General features: G+C 36.6%; 1 protein-coding gene across 50 annotated transcripts in view; it reads left to right on the top strand.

The window, feature by feature from the left end:
* The window catches only part of DTNA (dystrobrevin alpha), a 419235-nt gene that overhangs the window by 134401 nt on the left and 266247 nt on the right, over nucleotides 1-18587 (top strand). The window lies entirely within an intron of this gene.

Raw genomic sequence — 18587 nt, 5'->3', positions numbered from 1 at the left:
CTGACAAATTCAATTATAATTTTAAATCTTATGAAAGAACTGTACCATGTCTTCCTCATTCTACGCATCTCAGTGATTGGGTCAGTATTTAAGTGGCTTGGAGAAATACTTAGGTACCCAAGACTACAAAAAGGGAGTTTGAACCATGTCGGCATGGTTTTATTATCACAATCAGGAGTGACCTTACTAAGAAGCTTTATCTTTACATCTCTTATAAGACCTGACATTAGCAAAGCTGAAAAATAAAATGTATCCTCTCATATTCAAATACAGAATGCTAAATCATCCTACTAGGTCAGTTTGTTCATCTGCTTGGAAAACATAACAACCTACAGTGCCCACCAGTATGTAGCTCCATTCAAATATTCAGATATTTGAAAAAGAATGTTTCTTAGGTTCTTAGATTCTTTTTATGTGTTCATGCAGTTTAATTGTGATAAATACTCATAAAATTTTCTAGGTCCAAATTGTTTCTTTCATGCTTTGTGGAACTTACAAAATCAGAAAAGCAGAGGCAGAACTTTTTTTTTCTTTGAGAAAAAAGTTTATTCATCTCTTGATGTATTGGAGTGAACCATCTCTGAGTGAGAATGAAAATTATGCTTCCTAGTTTTTCTGTCAAAATATAACTTGCACTGCCTTCTCACCTGCTACTTAAACATATAGATCTCCTTTAATCAATCATATGGACTATCAGCTCTTTTAGCAGTGGTCAACACATTTAACCTTGGATTGACTGTCCTAAGAATGTGGACAATACCATTTCTCTAAGTACAATCATATATTAGAACACATGTTTAGTACCATTTCATTAGTGTACTCTTGATCACTGTTGAAACTTCTCATGAGACATGCCTCTTCACGCACACTAAGAAAGCTTGACTTTGAACAACTGCAGTAACATCATGCTAAAAGCCTCTTAGTATCTTCAGAATAAGCAGCTATGCCACATAATTGTCATAGGAATTTGTGCTAGGAAAAGATTTATCTCGCAAGATAAACTTGTAAGCTTTTGTTATTGTATAAGGAAAACTCTGTAATCTATCAATCTCTGTTTCTGTTTTGACTGCCTAAATTCCTAGAGCTAAATTGAATGTTCTGTTGTTGTTAATGATCTAATTTTTGGTGCCTTGGAGAATTATTGTCTTCGAAATTCATTTGGAATCATACTTTAGCAGGGTCACCTTTGTTTCCTCTTCCTTAACACTTTTCTCAGTGGGGTGGAATTCTTGCTTCTCCATTCACTGAATCTCTGGCTCAGGTGATAAGTGCCTAATGCTGCATTGTCTGTAGTCATCCAGCAGATAGTAACTGTTTGCTAACATTACTTTACACTGTCTTGTATTTTTTTAATAATAAAGTATTACATTTAAAATATAAGGAATAAAATTTTAAGCCACCAGAAATGACTAACAAGACAATTGAGAATAATGAGTAAATAAAACTAGTAACAATTCTTAGGGGTTCCTTGTAGGGAATTTTCTCCCCAAACGTGGCTGTATCCTTTTATTCTCACTCCATATTTGCCCAGATCTATATTTATTGTTATCAGTCAGGTTACATTTTATGTTGCTGAGTTTTATTTTCAGCAACTTTTAATTTTATTGTGATTTGCAAAAGAAGACTTTGGAGAGAATAGTTACACATAAGGCCATACTTGTTTACAATGTGTTCACGTCATCAGTTTGTCCTTTCTGGCCACCATGACCATTAGTTAAGGATGTGAAGACTTCCACAGGCCAAGGAAGATTTTTTTCATGAGACCTAGGATGAGTCCTGTGTGTTATCATTCATAGGCATTCATTTTCCCTTGTGGAAATCTTTGAATATCTAAGGAAACTGAGACTGGTGGAGAATAACTAATTGCCTAAGATGAGAACCAGCCCATTTAAATGGAAGTCTAAAACCCACAACTCCTTCTGAGGTATAACGTCTCTGTGATGATGTGTTGAGATGACCTTAAACAGCACTATTTGGGAATGGGTGGGGAGGGGGGTGTGTACTCACTTGTGCCTTGTGCAGTAGCACAGCCTGTTTGTTTTAAGGTACATTTTAAAATGGATAGAGCAAAGAGGAAGTGGGGACAGAACTTCATGGATAATAATGTGTGCTCAAAAAGGAAATAGTTAAGAAAACTATGGTAAATCCACTCAATAAAATATTATATGATCTTTCAGCATTTAAGCTTGTTGTACATTCATTTCATGAGCTAGACCAAATTTTTCCTATAAACCATGTAATGTTGGTTTAGCTTCTTTAACTGTTTATTCTCATATATTAAATTGTCATAATGCTAGGACTACTACCTAGAAGTGTGAAGAGGATTTGATAAGATTATCCATGTATAGAACTTCTGAACTCAGCATATTTCAAAGTCTTGATGATTTGATGACAAAAAATGCAATTGATCTAGATATGTATACGTATATATATTTATATGTAACTATATACTGATTTATTAATGTGTTTATATATGTATGTGCAGATGGACTAAAAAATCTCAGAAGAAAACATTAATTGTAGTTATATTTAAATTTTGAGATACAGGGGATTCTTTTATTCTTTGTATTTGCCTATATAATGCAAAATTTTTATGAAGGCCAAAAACATCCCAATAAAAATATAAAATTCATAGAGATAAATCTCAAAATTCCTTCCCTTAGAGCTTAACCATTCTTGGATTTAAACAGGGCACTGGTGTGGTTTAACTTACTTACAAACTCAGACCTACTGGTTTGTATCTTATGCATATTAAGGAAATGAGCAACTTTCTATTCTAGTCTAAATCCTTTCTAGCCTTTTAGACTACTTCATTCACCTGTAATGAAAATTTAGCAGATGCAGAGTGATATGATCCTGTTCTCAGAAGTTTCCTTCAATCTCAGGTGCTGAGCACCATAAATCTTAATTTATAGAAGCTCATTTCTTTCTTCAGAGTTTGTGTCATTCTTTTGGCAAAGAAAAGGCTCCAGAGAATCGTGTATTTTTGAAGGACATGGGTGTGTGTGACTGCAGTATGGCAGCACTCAAGCCACTGAGCATGTTCTGCAGGACTTCATTGCTACAGAAATAAAAAGCACCAGGGAGCATCTCCTCTGCCCATGCTGTGATTAGCTGTATTGAAAAGCAATCAACAAGGCAATGTTGTCATTGTTTTTGTCATTAATGTTGTCATTAATGTTGTAGTGCATACACTCAGCAGTGAATATTCTTATGCTTTGACATTTTCAGTGGTGCTCAATTTACCTGTAAACAGTTCTCTACTAGTTCACCTTGTTCTTGCCTTATAATTATGAAACACTATATGTATTAATCTAATGAAGATATGATACTCATGAGAATTAATTATGGCCAGGGAAGTTCTCAATGCATAAGTCAATTATGAGTCAGCCTTCATGTTATATCCTCATTGCTTTAAAAAAAAAAAAAAACAGTATGCACATAGTATGAGAACTTAGTCTTCTGCATACCTTCTCCTTCTCTTTTCCTGACCTGGATCACCAGATGTTAGAGCTAACAGCAAGCTTAGATATCATCTAGTTAAATCAGTTAATTTTACAAAAGAGCAAACTATGATATAGAGAGATTAATTTTGTCCAAGAACACAAGAACCAGAAGTAGAATCTATTCCATTTCTATTCTGTTTATTTTAGGTTCATTTAAAAAATTTATGTCTGGGGTAGATCTTTGCCCTCATGGATAAGATGTGGGTTAAGACTCCTGCATCCACTATCAGACTGCCTGGGTTTGATTCCCTGCTCTGCTTCCAATGCTAGCTTCCTGTTATTGTGCACCCTGGAAGGCTCTAGGCGATGGCTCAGATAGTTGGATCCCTGCCACTGACATGGAGACCTGGACTGAGCTATCAGTGCCCAGCCTGGGCCCTGCCCAGTCCCAGCTTTTGTGGGTGTTTGAGGAGTGAATCAGCAGATGAAAACTTACTCATATACAAAGAAAAAAAATTTTTTGATTAATGCTCATACTTTGGTCTTTATTATAATGATTAGTTTCCTAAGATACTTTATTTTGTTGAGTTCATCTAGTTCCAGAATATTTCTAGGCAATACCATAAAATCATTGTGGTGAGGAAAATCCAGATATGAAATGATTAAGAATTGATCTAGAAAGAATTTTAAATCAGCACTGATTATAAATCATCATTTAATTCAAACACCATTGTTAGACAATTCTCAATACAACAGGCAAATGGAAGTATGTCCGTCTAGGCTAGAGCAGATAGGTCAAAATTCTATGACTTGTAGCACAGTCCTCTTAGTTTTACAATCACTTGTTAGTGTTCCTTTCTGCCCATTTCTCTCTTGGAGGCTATGCCAAACCATTCTTAGTTAGGAAGTAGGAATTATTTAAGTTTTGTCTTGCAGATCAAGAAGATCTACTAGCCAGAATCATATTGACACATGTGAAAAAATTATTTGACTCTTGAATTAGCATATTGCACTTCCATAAAAGTATTAGTCAAGTGAATCACTCTTGACAGTGAAGAGAATCTATACTCATTTTCTTTTAATTCTTTTTTTCCTTCATTCATCATCCACTTTGATCACTAGTTATTCACCAATTGTGTTTCAACTCTTTGAATTCAATTACAAATAGTCATGATTCCACATGACACACTCAACAGAAGCACCAAACAGAACAATAAAGGTGGCAGAGATTGGTAGAAAAAAAATAAATGAGCTAGAAAATGTCAGTTTTACAGGGAAACTGGGGGAAGAGATACAATATTCAGTATTCTGGAATGAGTAAGTATCATTTAAGAACTATTGGAGTAGTAAAAGAGTCTGATATCTTTTGGAAACTGCAGACTTGTATTGCTGAAGCATAACATTTTGTTGTAATAAGGGTGCAAACTAAGATTGGACAGATAGATGTATCATAAAAGATGTTTAACACTGTTTGAGGAGATTAACATTTGTATTGAGGCAATAGAAAACCATTTAAGAATTATGGCCAGGCAGTGGAATAACCAATCTGAATCTTAGAAAAACCATTGTGCCAACACTCTGTAAGCAGGGCTAGAAAACAGCGAATCCAAATGGGGAAGAATACCAAGGAGGGAATACGTCTCAAATTCCAAGCAAGAAACCACCAGAACCTAATGTTCTAAGGCATCAGTGATAACGGCAATGAGATAGGATAAATTTAAGAGATGTGTCATAAATAGATTTGGCATGACTGGGAGACTGGCTGGGAGGTCAGAAGGGAAAGAGAGGTAACAAGGATGTTTCCCAAGGCCTTGCTCTGGTAGCAGAATGGACAGTAATAGCCATTCACAGTGATAGGAAATGTGGGGAAAAGAAGTTCCCACGTTGCATGGATGAACACAAGGGTATTTGAAGTTGGAAGCTTTAGTGGGATATCTAGGTAAACACACCCAAAAGGCAATTGGATATATAGGCTAAGACGTCTGGTGCAAGGACATTGATTTAAAAGTCGTTTGTGTATAAGTAGTTAAAACCATAAAAAGTGTGGGTATCCCAATAAGCAGGTATACCAAAAGCAGAAGATACCTGAGGAAGAAACATAGAGAATCTTAGCAATTTGAATGGAGAAGGAATGGTGTCATCAAGCTGTCCCGGGAAGAACAAGCCAAAGAGATGGGGCTGGAATGGCAGGGGTCATGAGAGAAGAGTTTCACAGAACCTGAGGAAAGACTTTTTCTGAAAGCAGTAGCGGTACATTGAAACAAGAATGGCGAGGACAGAACAGTGTCCATTGTATTTCACAGCTGAAAAGTCAGCAGTGTCTTTACCGTGAGCAGGTTCAGTGTCGTGCTGGGGAAAGGAGCTAGTCCACCCTGGGATTATGAGCGAAAGATACGGAAGTGCTTGCAGTCCATAAAGGACTGGTCTTTTGAAAGCTTAATGGTATAGGAAGGAAAAGGAAATGTGACTGAAAGAGAACCCACTTCAAAGGACATTTTTAAATAAGACACAGTTAGAAATATTTGCAGTGCTTCTATGGAAAAAGTTCATGGGAGAGGACAATTTTTTATGAAGACTTATTTTACTTATTTGAAAGGCACAGTGACAGGGAGGTAGAGACAAAGTAAGAAAAATCTTCTATTTGCTGGTTCACTCTCCAGATGGCCACAACAGCCATATCTGAGCAAAGCCAAAGCCAGGGGCCTGGAACTCTATCCTGTTTCCTATCTGGGTGGTGGGGGCCCAGATATTTGGGCCCTCCCCTTCTGTCTTCCCAGGAATATTAGCAGGGAGCTGGATTGGAAGTGGACCAGTCGGGACTCAAACCACATTCATATGGGCTACTTACATCGCAGGTGATGGCTTAACCTGCTGCACCACAATGCTGGTCCTTGGAGTAGATAATTTGAAAACTCAGAGGAGAGTAATTGATCAAGTTCCAGCGTAGACTGAGAGGATAGGCCACAGAACAGGAATTTGGGTGTAATACAGCTTACTAGTTAGAAACCAAGAGGCACATTGGTATTGTGTTTGCTTATAGTTTAAACTTTTTTAAATTTATTTTTTTAAATTTATTTGACAGGTAGAGTTATAGACAGTGAGAGAGAGACAGAAAGGTCTTCCTTCCGTTGGTTCACCCCCCAAATGGCCGCTACAGCCGGAACTGCACCGATCTGATGCCGGGAGCCAGGAGCTTCCTCCTGGTCTCCCATGCAGGTGCAGGGGCCCAAGCACTTGAGCCATCCTCCACTGCCTTCCCGGGTCACAGCAGAGAGCTGGACTGGAAGAGGAGCAGACAGGACTAGAATCTGGAGCCCATATGGGATGCGGGCGCCTCAGGCTGAGGATTAACCAAGTGAGCCAGGGCGCCAGCCCCAAACTTTTTTAAATTTAAAAAGCCTATTTAGAGTGACTGAATTATTTGGGATCTGTTTCATGGAAATATCATTTTTAAAGCTGCAGATATTTAATAAAAATTTCAGATGCTATTTCTCTTAGTCAAGTGAAAATTGGTAGAATGTTAGCCAATGGTCCAGGAAAATCTTCTGGTCTCATACAAATGATCACACAGTGTTTGAAATATTTCCTATAGATAATTCATTGTACATTGTAATTTTTATATATGTATGTGTATATATCATTTATACATATATAGTGCAAAAATTTTTAGAAACAAATTATGTGGAAACTGGTATTGCATTCTTAATAAAAACAAGGCAAAGTCACCCATTCTCATATTCACTGCAACATTTTTCACAATAATCCAGATATGGAATCAACCTAAGTATCCACCAACAGATGAATGGATGAAGAAAATGTATGTGTTTACATCGTCGAATATTATCCATTTGTTAAAAAAAAAAATCTCATTTGCAACAACAGGAATGAACCTGGTAGACATTATGCTAAGAGAAATAAACCAGGCCCAGAGAGACAAACAGCATGTTATCTCATTGATATGTAGAATCTAAAATAGTTAAATTCATGCATGCAGAGAGTAGAATAGTGGTTGCCAGTGACAGGGAGCAGGGAGAAATGAGAGATGTTGGCCAAAAGGATTCAAAAACTTCAGTTAGATGAGAAGAATAGGCTATAGAAGTCAGTTATATAGCATGGTTACTATTTATTATAATACATACTTGAAAATTGCTGAGAGTAGATTTTAAATATTCTTACCACAACAAAGTATGTAAGGCGATGGATATATCAAGTCACTTGATTTAATCAAATCTTATTGTTTGCATGTATCAAAACACTATACTGGACACTATAGATATCTGCAGTTTGCAATTTATCTATTATACCTTATCAAAGCCAGGTGGATGGGGGGCAAGACATGAGAACTGTCTGATACCTCTTACCTGTGCTTTCAATCAGTGTGCTTTACCATCAAAAGAACAACTGGATTTGCTTTTGCTAAGACACCCTGGTTTGATCAAAAATACTGTACATGATGGCTAACATCAGACGCTCCTGAAAATATAAAAGGTTTTTCTTCTAAAACGTACCAGAGGACAACAAATGTGGCTGTTTTTTCAGGCCCGTGACAGGACAGGCAAGGGCAGGACTCCTGGAGCACCATTGACAGGGATTACATTGAAGCTGCAGAACAGGATAACCCTGTTAGTGTAGGGTCAGGGGACGAAAAATGCAGGCTTTTCCAAAACAGAGAACAAAAGTCTGATTCAGGAATCAGGATCTGAGTCTCAGCTAAGACCAGACAGATAGATGTTACGGGCTTTCATTTTGATTATTTAGGGGCTGAGATAAACATCAGAATGAAATCAAAGGGCACTTCACTTACAAAGTAGATGCTTTGGAGCTGGATTTTTAGACAATTTCCTGGCAGATGTAAGTACCTTTTCTAATAAAATGTATCTTACAACAATTTTTTTCTTTCCCTGTTTGCACAAAGGCACTTCATCTTTCTGAATACTACGCTTCTGTATTTATTTTTGCCAATTAGTTTTAGGAGTTCAAGGGTATTGTCATATTGAGAGAACATTCTAGGCTACAGACAACAAAGCATGACTTTCCTATCTTTGGATTCATTCATTCAGTAAATACTTTTGAGCACCTGTTATGTGGCAGGCATTGTGCTATATCCTGGCCATGGGCCAGAGAAGGAAACTAAGAGTAGGCTAATGGTTTAAAGAATTAAGCACATGCTGAGCAAGAAGGCATTATGTGTGGCAAGCAATGCAGTCACACCACTGAATGAAGCATCAGGGTTGTTTTCTGAAAGTTGCATTTTTAAAACCATAATTCTTCGCAATGTGTTGAAAATTGTCCTCAGAAGCTATTTTAACTTTACACAGACACAGCACTTTTATAACAGGAAAATGCTTATATTTTCAGCTCAAGTTGTTAAGCAGGGAAAACATGGCAGATGCGTTTGCTAAGCATAAGAGATTGATTTGAACTGAATTTTAATTAAAATTACTCAAAGGCCCAGTGAAAATTTTTCTATGACTATCTAATCCATAAAAAGTTCTGCCCACCTCTAAAGAAAGAAATGTCATATCATGCTTAAATCAAGGAAGCAATACAGGAACTCTGTTACTGATTGGTATGTCATGAAATTTTCTTGAATGTCATACTGTCAAGATTGTTGCCAGTTACAGATCTATTAATTTCTAAATATATCGAAGTCCAGAAATTAACAATGATGTAAAATCTTGCACTGAGAACAGTGTAACACGTTAATATTTTAACATTTCTATAAAAGTACCCACTGACTATGTTCATTATATATTTTTGCATTCTTATACAGCAACTCCCTCTTGAATACTAATAGTCTGACTACACAACTGATATATATGCATTTAAATTTAGACTTTAACATTATTTTTCAGGAAAATAATTTGAGAAGCATAAGACAATTATTTTCTTCTCACAAACCAAAGGTAGATATAATTTCCTCAAATGCAATCATTTTAAACTCTGGATATGTTTATTCCTCAAAAAAAATACTATAGAGAATGCTGATATGTTAAAGTTGAAATTTAATAGAAACTTAATTAGCAAGTATTGTTAAAATCTTTTTAAAAACAGTACTACCTTAGGTAATTTGAAGGATAAAAAGATGAATTAAGACTGCAAATCATCCAGAGCTCACATTAAATAGTGGGAAACAGCTGTGATTAGTGCTTAACTAGCTGAATAGACAACATCCAGGCTGAAAGTACTGCAGGGAGCAGGAGAATTAATTCCAGTTAGGAACACTTTTTAAATGATGTACACCACGTACAGCGTTAGGTGTCATAGAGGACAACAGTATAAACACAGGAAATCACCCTGTGCTTCAAGGAACTTTTCCTGGGGAGATAACACTTATATGTAGAGTTTTTAGAGGGCTCTATAAAGAAATAAACTATTATAAAAATGTGCAGTCACCTACAAAAGAAGTGAAATTCTTCATAAAGTAAAGGCACTGAGAGTTGAGGGGAGAGACAAATTGGTCTCAACTGATGAGATTAAATAATATCTTGGGGACGATGGGTCATTAGTTGGGCTGGGAAGCACTGGAAACATTTGCAGAAGAAAAGAAGGGAAAAGCAGTCCATTCCATGAACCTCAGAGAATGACCTGAATGAAACACAAGGTCTTCTTTGGGGCACACTTGAAGAACGTACTGATTGCATTAAGGATAGGTAGGATGGGTATGCACCATGAATGCCAACATGAGGGCTCTGGACTTGATCTGACAGGAACAGGAAGTTTCTTTGTTGAGCAGTCTTGTGATGCATGAAAGCATTAGAAATATTAGTCTAACAGTTATTGCTTTTCAGAAGGATTGTTTTAAACCAAAGTTTCTCTAAACAGTTAGAAATGTATAATGCTATTATTACTGTAGACACATACAGAGAAATAATGAGTGTGTATACAACCCTAACACTTGAGGAAAGTATTATATAGAACCTTGTAAATGAGACTTAGAAGAAATAATTTACTTGACTTGCTTTGTCATGAAAAGGAAGTGAGAAACAAAATAATGGATTCGTGTTAGTTAAAATGGTGTGAAAGAATCCAAAATAGAAATGTCCATGGAAAGAAAGACATATGTACAAAAAAGAACCTATCTCAGGTATTTTTAAGAACTATATAAAAGTGTACTAGAGTTGACAAAAAGGAAACTTCCTCAATTAAGAATTTTTTCAAAAGAGAAAAATAGCTTTGGGAATTAGAAACAGGTCACCTCAACTTTAACACCTGGAAAGAAACAGAACCAAAAGGTTGCCTTCAACCAGCAGAGAATCTAATGTCAATAGTATTCAGTAAGACCTTATGAAGGGAAAATCAAGACAGATCAATTCAATTTCCTCCCAGGACAGAGTAATAGATCTTAGTGATACAGAAGTTATAATGTGACTGAATTTTCATAAGACTTTTGAGTCTGTACTACTTGACATCCTATTTTAATAAACTACACAGGTACACTCTGTGGATGCTTAATGTGGAGATAGATGATGAGCGAGTATATCCAGATATTACTTACTGATTAAGGTTGTGTCACCACTAATGTGGAAACATTTGTCTATAGCTGATAAACTCCGTGTTCAAAGGTGTATGTTAATGGCATCAAAGTAAGGGAATTACCCTCTGTATGGACTCATGATTTACTCTTCACTGAGTCAGCGATGCATCTTGTTGTCACTAGAGGTACCAGACAAGAACAATAGAACAAAATAAATCCATCATCATAACTACTCAAAATGAAATCTTCATAAATCCTTAGGCAAAAGTTTACACACACAGAAATAAATTTGACCATCAAAAAAGTATCAGTTCATTCAAAATATCTACCACCTCAAGAGAGTTGCTGATTTAACTGACTTAATTTTTTAATATCTGATTGGTCAAATCAAACAAAAAAGAGACCAAGACTATATGGAGAAATTGGACAATTATAAAACCAACAATCATTCCAAGTGATATCTGTGTAAAGTGTATTTACTTTGTCTTATTCCACTGCTCTATTTATCCCATCAGAGAAAATTCCTCCCCTTTCTTCAAAGGCTCATTTCCAATCCACTCTTTTCAGGATGCTTTAAGTTTGTATAGCACCACTTGGCCCCATTGCATCCTCCCCACTACTGTCTATATATCCATCTAAAACACTGAGTTTAGATCTACCAATGTTGATGTATCTTAGAGATCGCAGAGAGATACACTGTTAGAGAAGTCCTCTCCATTACCTGCAAATGCAATTACTCTGTCACTGCCAACCTTATAATATCAAATTCAATGTGCTAGCCTTTATCTCTCTGGAGTATGGAGATCTACTTTGACTTCTTGAATCAGAGGACAATGTACTTGCTCTGCACCAGTGCAGTTTTGCTCATTGACAATTTCAACAGCAGTCTGACCTCCCTTTTAGAAGGAGTTTGGGCAAAATATGAAAGATTTTCCTTAAAATTCTCCATTCAATTTGCTTATTATTAAAAACATTCCAATGCTGCTTCTATTTTTCTAACATTAGTTATTCTTAGGATTTCCTGGTATATCCTCTGTTTGACCATATACTAATTTAAAATATTAATTCTAATTTATAAAAATAATTGAGTTTTCCACAATAGCTACTGAACACTAAGGCTTTTCTTGAATTCATTTCTCTAGCTTTTATGAAGGGTGTTTAAAAATCCTCTTATGCATCTTTTCTCTGCCAACTAATGTCTATAAGTCAACTTATTTTAATAAAGTGGAAAGTTAAAAGACAGAAAACAGCTCTGTGCCAGAAGAATTCTACTAGAATGTTTTCCAAGTGATTTGGCAAAAGATTCACATATTGGTGTAACATAGTGATTCTTTTGATCCTTATTTTGCCGTAAATATCTTCAGACATGACATACAATTTTATCAGTCATGCTAACCTTCATGTTAGTGATCTATTTACAGAGAAAGCTTCATTCCCCTTGGTCTCTACTTATACAACACTCAAATTGCATTAGGTTCTTTGAGTTTTCTTCTCAGTGATCCAGATAATTCTTGTTTGATGCCTTTTCAAAGAACATCTTATCAAAGAATTTCCCGTAAACTTCTGACATTTCAAAACTACATATTCCCTGGATAACAATTTTATTTATTGTAAATATAAAGCTTCAGAGTTACTAAAGATATATCTAATACAGAACAACAGCTATGTGAAGTATGATTGGCTACTGTGATTTCTTACAAGCTCTGTGCATTTCCTCTTTTCACACTTGAACGTGTTTGTCATGCTCAGCAGGCTCTTATTTTCAAACTAGTTGAAACACATATATACTGTATTCCTAGTCTACAAATTATTATAAATGTATAATATTCAAATACAATGTTTCTTCACTGAAATAATGTTAATGTTTTATCTAGTACCTTTGTTCTTAGTAGCAAAAATAATTTCATGCATTTTATGACATCAGATGTTTTGCAAAATGGCATATTTTAAAAATATTTTATATTAAAATAATTCTCTACTGTTTACACAAGCTCTTTTACTTTCTTAATAAAAACCAATACATTTTTCATTACAACTGAATTTCAGTTGTAATTAAAACACAAAAAGGTTAACCATGTTATATTAAGGAATAACCCAGATTTTCCCAGTGCCTGTTTTTCTAACTTTAAATTGTTTCAGAGGCTCCTTCAACTAAAACAGTGGTCGCTAAAGGGTAATCTGTTAGCCTGACTTGATGGGATTTCTCTGAGTAACTGAACTAAGAGCCAGTCAGTACTTTGGGACATGGGAGTTTGGAACTGATTGTATTTTTGTCCCTTTTTCTTACCTTTATTTTCTCTCATAGCCCTTATTGTTCAGATTCTTGGTTTGATACTTTCAGTCCTAGCTCACGGGATGTCTACTGCTTGTTCCTTGAACTTATTCAACCTGTTACCTTTCTTCTAGGGCTAAGATTTCTTCAGAATAAAAGTAAATCTGTATCTTAGTAAAAATCTTCCAGGCAAGCATATAATGTCTAATTTATCTGAACATCAAGATGAGTGCATTTGGAGACTTGCAGCCTGCTTGGTCCTCCATGCCTCTCATGCCTGTTCCCTTTGGTCAGCTACAACTTATTATATACACCCCTGTGGTCCTTCATCTTCTCCTGGGCTTCTGACACAAGATACAACATCCCAAGCTACCTCCCTTCTAACTCTTAAACTTGGGAGTGCCTACTATTCCTGGCAGTGCATCGTATTATCACTCTCTTTGATAAGCATGTCTCCATCTCCAGGCCCTAATCCCAGCCTGCTCACCCTCCAATTATATGGCTCCCTCAAGTAATCTCCAGGGAATGATACCTATTCCACCTCATCCTCTGTGTCTCAGGGTTAGACACATGTGACATTTCTCTTTCTCCCCAAAGTGGTTTCCAGACTTTCTCTAAAATCCTTGCATATATATCTCTTCCTGAGGTTTATGACTTTACCGTTACCTCTCTAGCCCTTGACTGATCCTTGTCATCTATTTATATGCCAAAGAGTTTAGAAGCAGGCACATGATATTTATCACAACCCTATAGCAGCTTGCATCATCTGAAGGGACTCCAGTTATGGATGGATGACTCACGAAAACTACAGCTTCTCAATACCTAGATTTCCCTGACCCAAACTATCAGTCGTCTCCCTCACTTTAGACTCCCCATAACCCAGCAACATCCTAAGTGTTGTATGGCCCAGCTCTTCTGAATTTCTGAAATCACGACTCACTAGCTGTGGCCAGTGGCAAGTCGCTTAAGCTCCCTGTGCCCTTATAGCTATAGAAAATAACAGTATCAATGTTATACTGTTGGTATAAGGACTAAACAGTTAATGATTATTAGTAATCATATAAAGCAGTACCTGGCTCATATAAAAACTCTGTGTAAGAGTTAACAGTTATTTTTATTATTCCAATTATATTTAATCTCACAATAACTCAATGAGGAGATATGATTATTACCCTCATTTTTTAAAGCTGAGATTCAATGAGATTATATTATATATACCAAGTATGGGAGCTGGTATTTGAAAGTAATCTGCCAGACTAGGGAGCTCATGCATTTTCTGAACCAGAAAGGATGTGACAGTACACAAAAGAGCCTACCGTTCTAAGAAGCAGAAAGTGACTAACAGTTCTAAATGCAACAAATCAAGAAAATAATCAATAGGACACAGTGCTTTTTCATACTCCTAAACTGAACCATGCATCAAGGACTCCTATGTGCAAACTGGTTCATCACCCAGGAGTCACTGTACCCAGAAAAGCTCACATGCAATGCAGTGATTGGGTTGTCCTGATAACTATACTTCTATTGGGAGTTTCACAATGATGTGCATTTTATTTCTTTTATCATTCAATTCCTTTTAATGTGCAATCCATCCTCTATGACCATTATATTGTTTTTTTTTTTTTAAGATTTGTTTATTTAAGAGGTAGAACTATAGAGAGAGGGAGACAGAGAGAAAGCTCTTCCATCTACTTTTTCACTCCGCAAATGGCCACAAAGGCCAGGGCTGGGCTGATCCCAAGCTAGGAGCCAGGAGCTTCTTCCAGGTCTCCCTTGGGCAAGGACTGAAGGCTTAGGCTATCTACCGTTGCTTTTCCAGGGCATAGCAGAGATCTGGATCAGAAGAGGAGCCGCTGGGACACGAACTGGCACCTCTTTGGGATGCCAGCACCCAGGCAGAGGTTCAGCCTTTTATGCCACACTGCCGGCCCCACATTATATTGTTTTAGAATATTAACATGGAGCTGTTAATTTTCATTCAGCAGAATGCAATATTTTTTACTTACAACTTTGCACCATCCTAATGAACTTTACTTATTTAATCAGCCTCATCTATGTCTCACAAGATTTGCAGTCTAGTATTCTTTCAGTTAAATAAAAGAAAATTTATATAAACATCGAAATAAGGGTTTATAGATCCCTTGGCATCGAAGCAGATTGGATGATGCTATGATTTTCTTTCTCCTTCCGTGGTGGCACAGACATCAATGGCTTATACATTCCGGACATTTGTATGTCAACTTTTTTTTTTTTTTTTTTATGCCAGCCCATGAAGCTCGTGTTCCCTTTCTTAATGGAGATTTAAGGGGAGGGTCATTTAGAAAGCAAGCCAAGTGGTTCCTATTGCGTCTCAGCTCTTTCTAACGTGATAGCTGCAAACTATGCTGCAATGCTTTGTTGTAGATTTCCACATAACTCTGGGCACAGTGCCTTATTTAACAGTTCCCTAGTGTTATTTTGGAAAAGTCCTTTGTAGAAAATGCCAGAACTCAGCTTGATCTCTTGTCCCCTGTCAGGGAGAATCTTTCTATCAGTGGGATTTCTCAGCTGTTTCAAAAATCATTCAGCACTTTACTGGAAAATTTTGTTCTTGTGGAATATGCCAACTGTAGCTTACCCTAATTGTCCATCCTATGGGTTATAGAAGCAAAGAATTTCATTAAAGTGTTTTAGCCTTTACTGCACACTTTTTCAGTGTAGAAATCTTCATTTTTTAAAGTTTTTTCTTTTTTTTTTTCTTTTTTTGACAGGCAGAGTGGACAGTGAGAGAGAGAGACAGAGAGAAAGGTCTTCCTTTTCGGTTGGTTCACCCCCAAAATGGCCAACACGGCCAGCGCGTTGCACCAATCCAAAGCCAAGAGCCAGGTGCTTCCTCCTGGTCTCCCATGCAGGTGCAGGGCCTAAGCACTTGGGCCATCCTCCACTGCCTTTCCGGGCCACAGCAGAGAGCTGGACTGGAAGAGGAGCAACCGGGACTAGAACCTGGGGTGTGGGCGCCGCAGGTGGAGGATTAGCCAAGTGAGCTGCGGCACCGGCCAGAAATCTTCATTTTAATCACTAATGTTTTTACATTGTTTTTCAACTTACCTTTTACAATGTATTAATATTTACTTTCATTTTAATAAACAATATTTTCTTTTTCCATTAGAACAGTGTACAAGCAAGTAATAATAACTGACTCAGCAAGAATTAGTATGTCCTTTGTAATGTTATATACGAAGAACTCTTTTTTTAAAGATTTATTTATTTATTTGAAAGTTGGAGTTAACACACAGAGAGAAGAAGAGGCAGAGAGAGAGAGAGAGAGAGAAAGAAAGAGAGATTTTCCATCTGCTAGTTCACTCCCCAATTAGCTATAATGGCCAGAGCTGCGCCTATCTGAAGCCAGGAGCCAGGAGCTTCCTCCAGCTCTCCCACAAGGGTGGACTTCTACTGCTTTCCCAGGCCATAGAAGAGAACTGGATTGGAAGTGGAGCAGTGGACTCATACCAGCACCCATATGGGATACCGGCACTGCAGGTGGTGGCTTTACCCACTATGCCACAGCACTGGCCCCAAAGAACTCTTTCATTTTGATTCCTTTTGTTCTTTTTTTTTATCCCCATTATAAGATGACAAAACTGAGACCTACAGAAGGTAGGAGATTTCTGTAAGTGAGTAGTCTCACTCACTCCAGAGCCTAAACACCTTTCAGCACTGTGCCATATTTGATGAGTGAGTAGCATCCAGAATTTTGAGATGAAGCAGTGATAACTAATCTGATATCTAGACTAAGACAACTTTACAACCATGTTGAGTGGGATGAGTACACTGTAAGTTAGCTATTTGTAATGCAGAATACAATGCTGGTGCTCTGCCTATCCACAAGACCCTACTTAAATTCAAAGATAGCTGAAATACAGTGGATTTATAGTAACCGGTGTTACTTACAATGCCAGAGTCAAGGAAAAGATAAAACAGTAGGGCACTTTTTAAAGATTTTGAACATCGATTGCTTGAGTAAATGTTAATTATAAAATAAAGAGATTTGTAAAGGTTTTTGCAGCAACAAAGTCATCAGGCACATTACAGTCATTTTTGATTAAATAGAAAATTTGCAAGATGAGAAATAGAAAAACAAGCAGGAAGGGATGAAATATGGAGTGGTGGTATGTAGAAAACCTTTTGAATATAAACAGTGTTAATGAATCAAAGGGCTTCTGTAGCTACTAAATGTGTTTTATGGGGAAATACAAATAGACATAGCACACCCTCTCACATATATGAGGGCCAGTGCCTACTTCCCTGTCTGGCCACTTATCATTATATTAACAAAAGAGGTAAGCCCCAAAGACGTCTAGACCTGAAGGTAATGTAATGTTTCCTGAGTTTCCAACTTAGGGAAAACAAAGCCTGACTTTTAGAAAAGAACTCAAACTGAATGATTTGAAAACATAAAAATTGTTTTTCTGTGGCTTTAAGTAAGAATAATTTTAATTCAGTTGGCTAATAAGACAAATGCAAAATCTGCAGAATATCATGCAGCACGTAACAGAGATTCAATAGGTAATAGTTAACAGAACTAGTGGGAAAGTTAGGGTCTTTTTGCTTTTTACTTGTTAAACTTCTTATTTGGTGAAGCATTGAGCCTTTTTACTATAATGTAGATTTAAGACATGTTATCTCAAAAATGAAAGAAAGAAGGAGAGCTAAAGGGAAGGAGGATAGGAGGGAGGCAATATCATTATATTCTTAGAATTGTATATACAAACTATATTGAATCTGCTAAAAACTAATTAAAATTTTTAAAAATAAAAAATTATAGAAAGCAGTCTCAGATGCATAAAACAGAGAATTCACTTCCCACCACAGTCCTAGAAGAAATGAGGGAATGTAGTTCTTCAATCAGCAGGAATATCATGCCACAGAGAAACATGCATCTGCATAAAGAAATGAAAATCTGCTGAAATATAAAAATATATATAAAAGACAAAAAAATAGAACTAGTGGGAGAAAACTGAGGTGCTTTCCCAATCCCACCAAAAAGAAATGATAGCGCCTCTTTATTTAGTGTATTTTAAGGTGCTTTTTGGATTTCAGGTTGAGATTTGAACAACATAGCTTCCAGAGATTTTTGTCTTTCATTTTTTGTGATTGCATATTTCAGCACTTTTTATTAAAGCAATTACTCTCTTTGCCCAAAATGCATTTCTATATGCCAGAGATTCTTGACTATTTTAGAATTAGGTTCCATTGTACTCTTAAAAATTATTGAGAAGCCCAAAGAGCTTTGTTTCATAGACAACCTCTGTGATACTGTCCACATTAAATATTAAAACTAAGAAATTTAAAAATCCCTTACTTATGAATTCAGCAAAAATGAAAACAAACCTTGGCATGTTTAATAGAAATT

This window comes from Oryctolagus cuniculus, chromosome 10 (assembly GCF_051225735.1).
Source record: "Oryctolagus cuniculus isolate XC-2025 breed Fujian yellow rabbit chromosome 10, ASM5122573v1, whole genome shotgun sequence".
Lineage (NCBI taxonomy): Eukaryota > Metazoa > Chordata > Mammalia > Lagomorpha > Leporidae > Oryctolagus > Oryctolagus cuniculus.
This window is presented reverse-complemented; position numbering and strand designations above follow the sequence as displayed.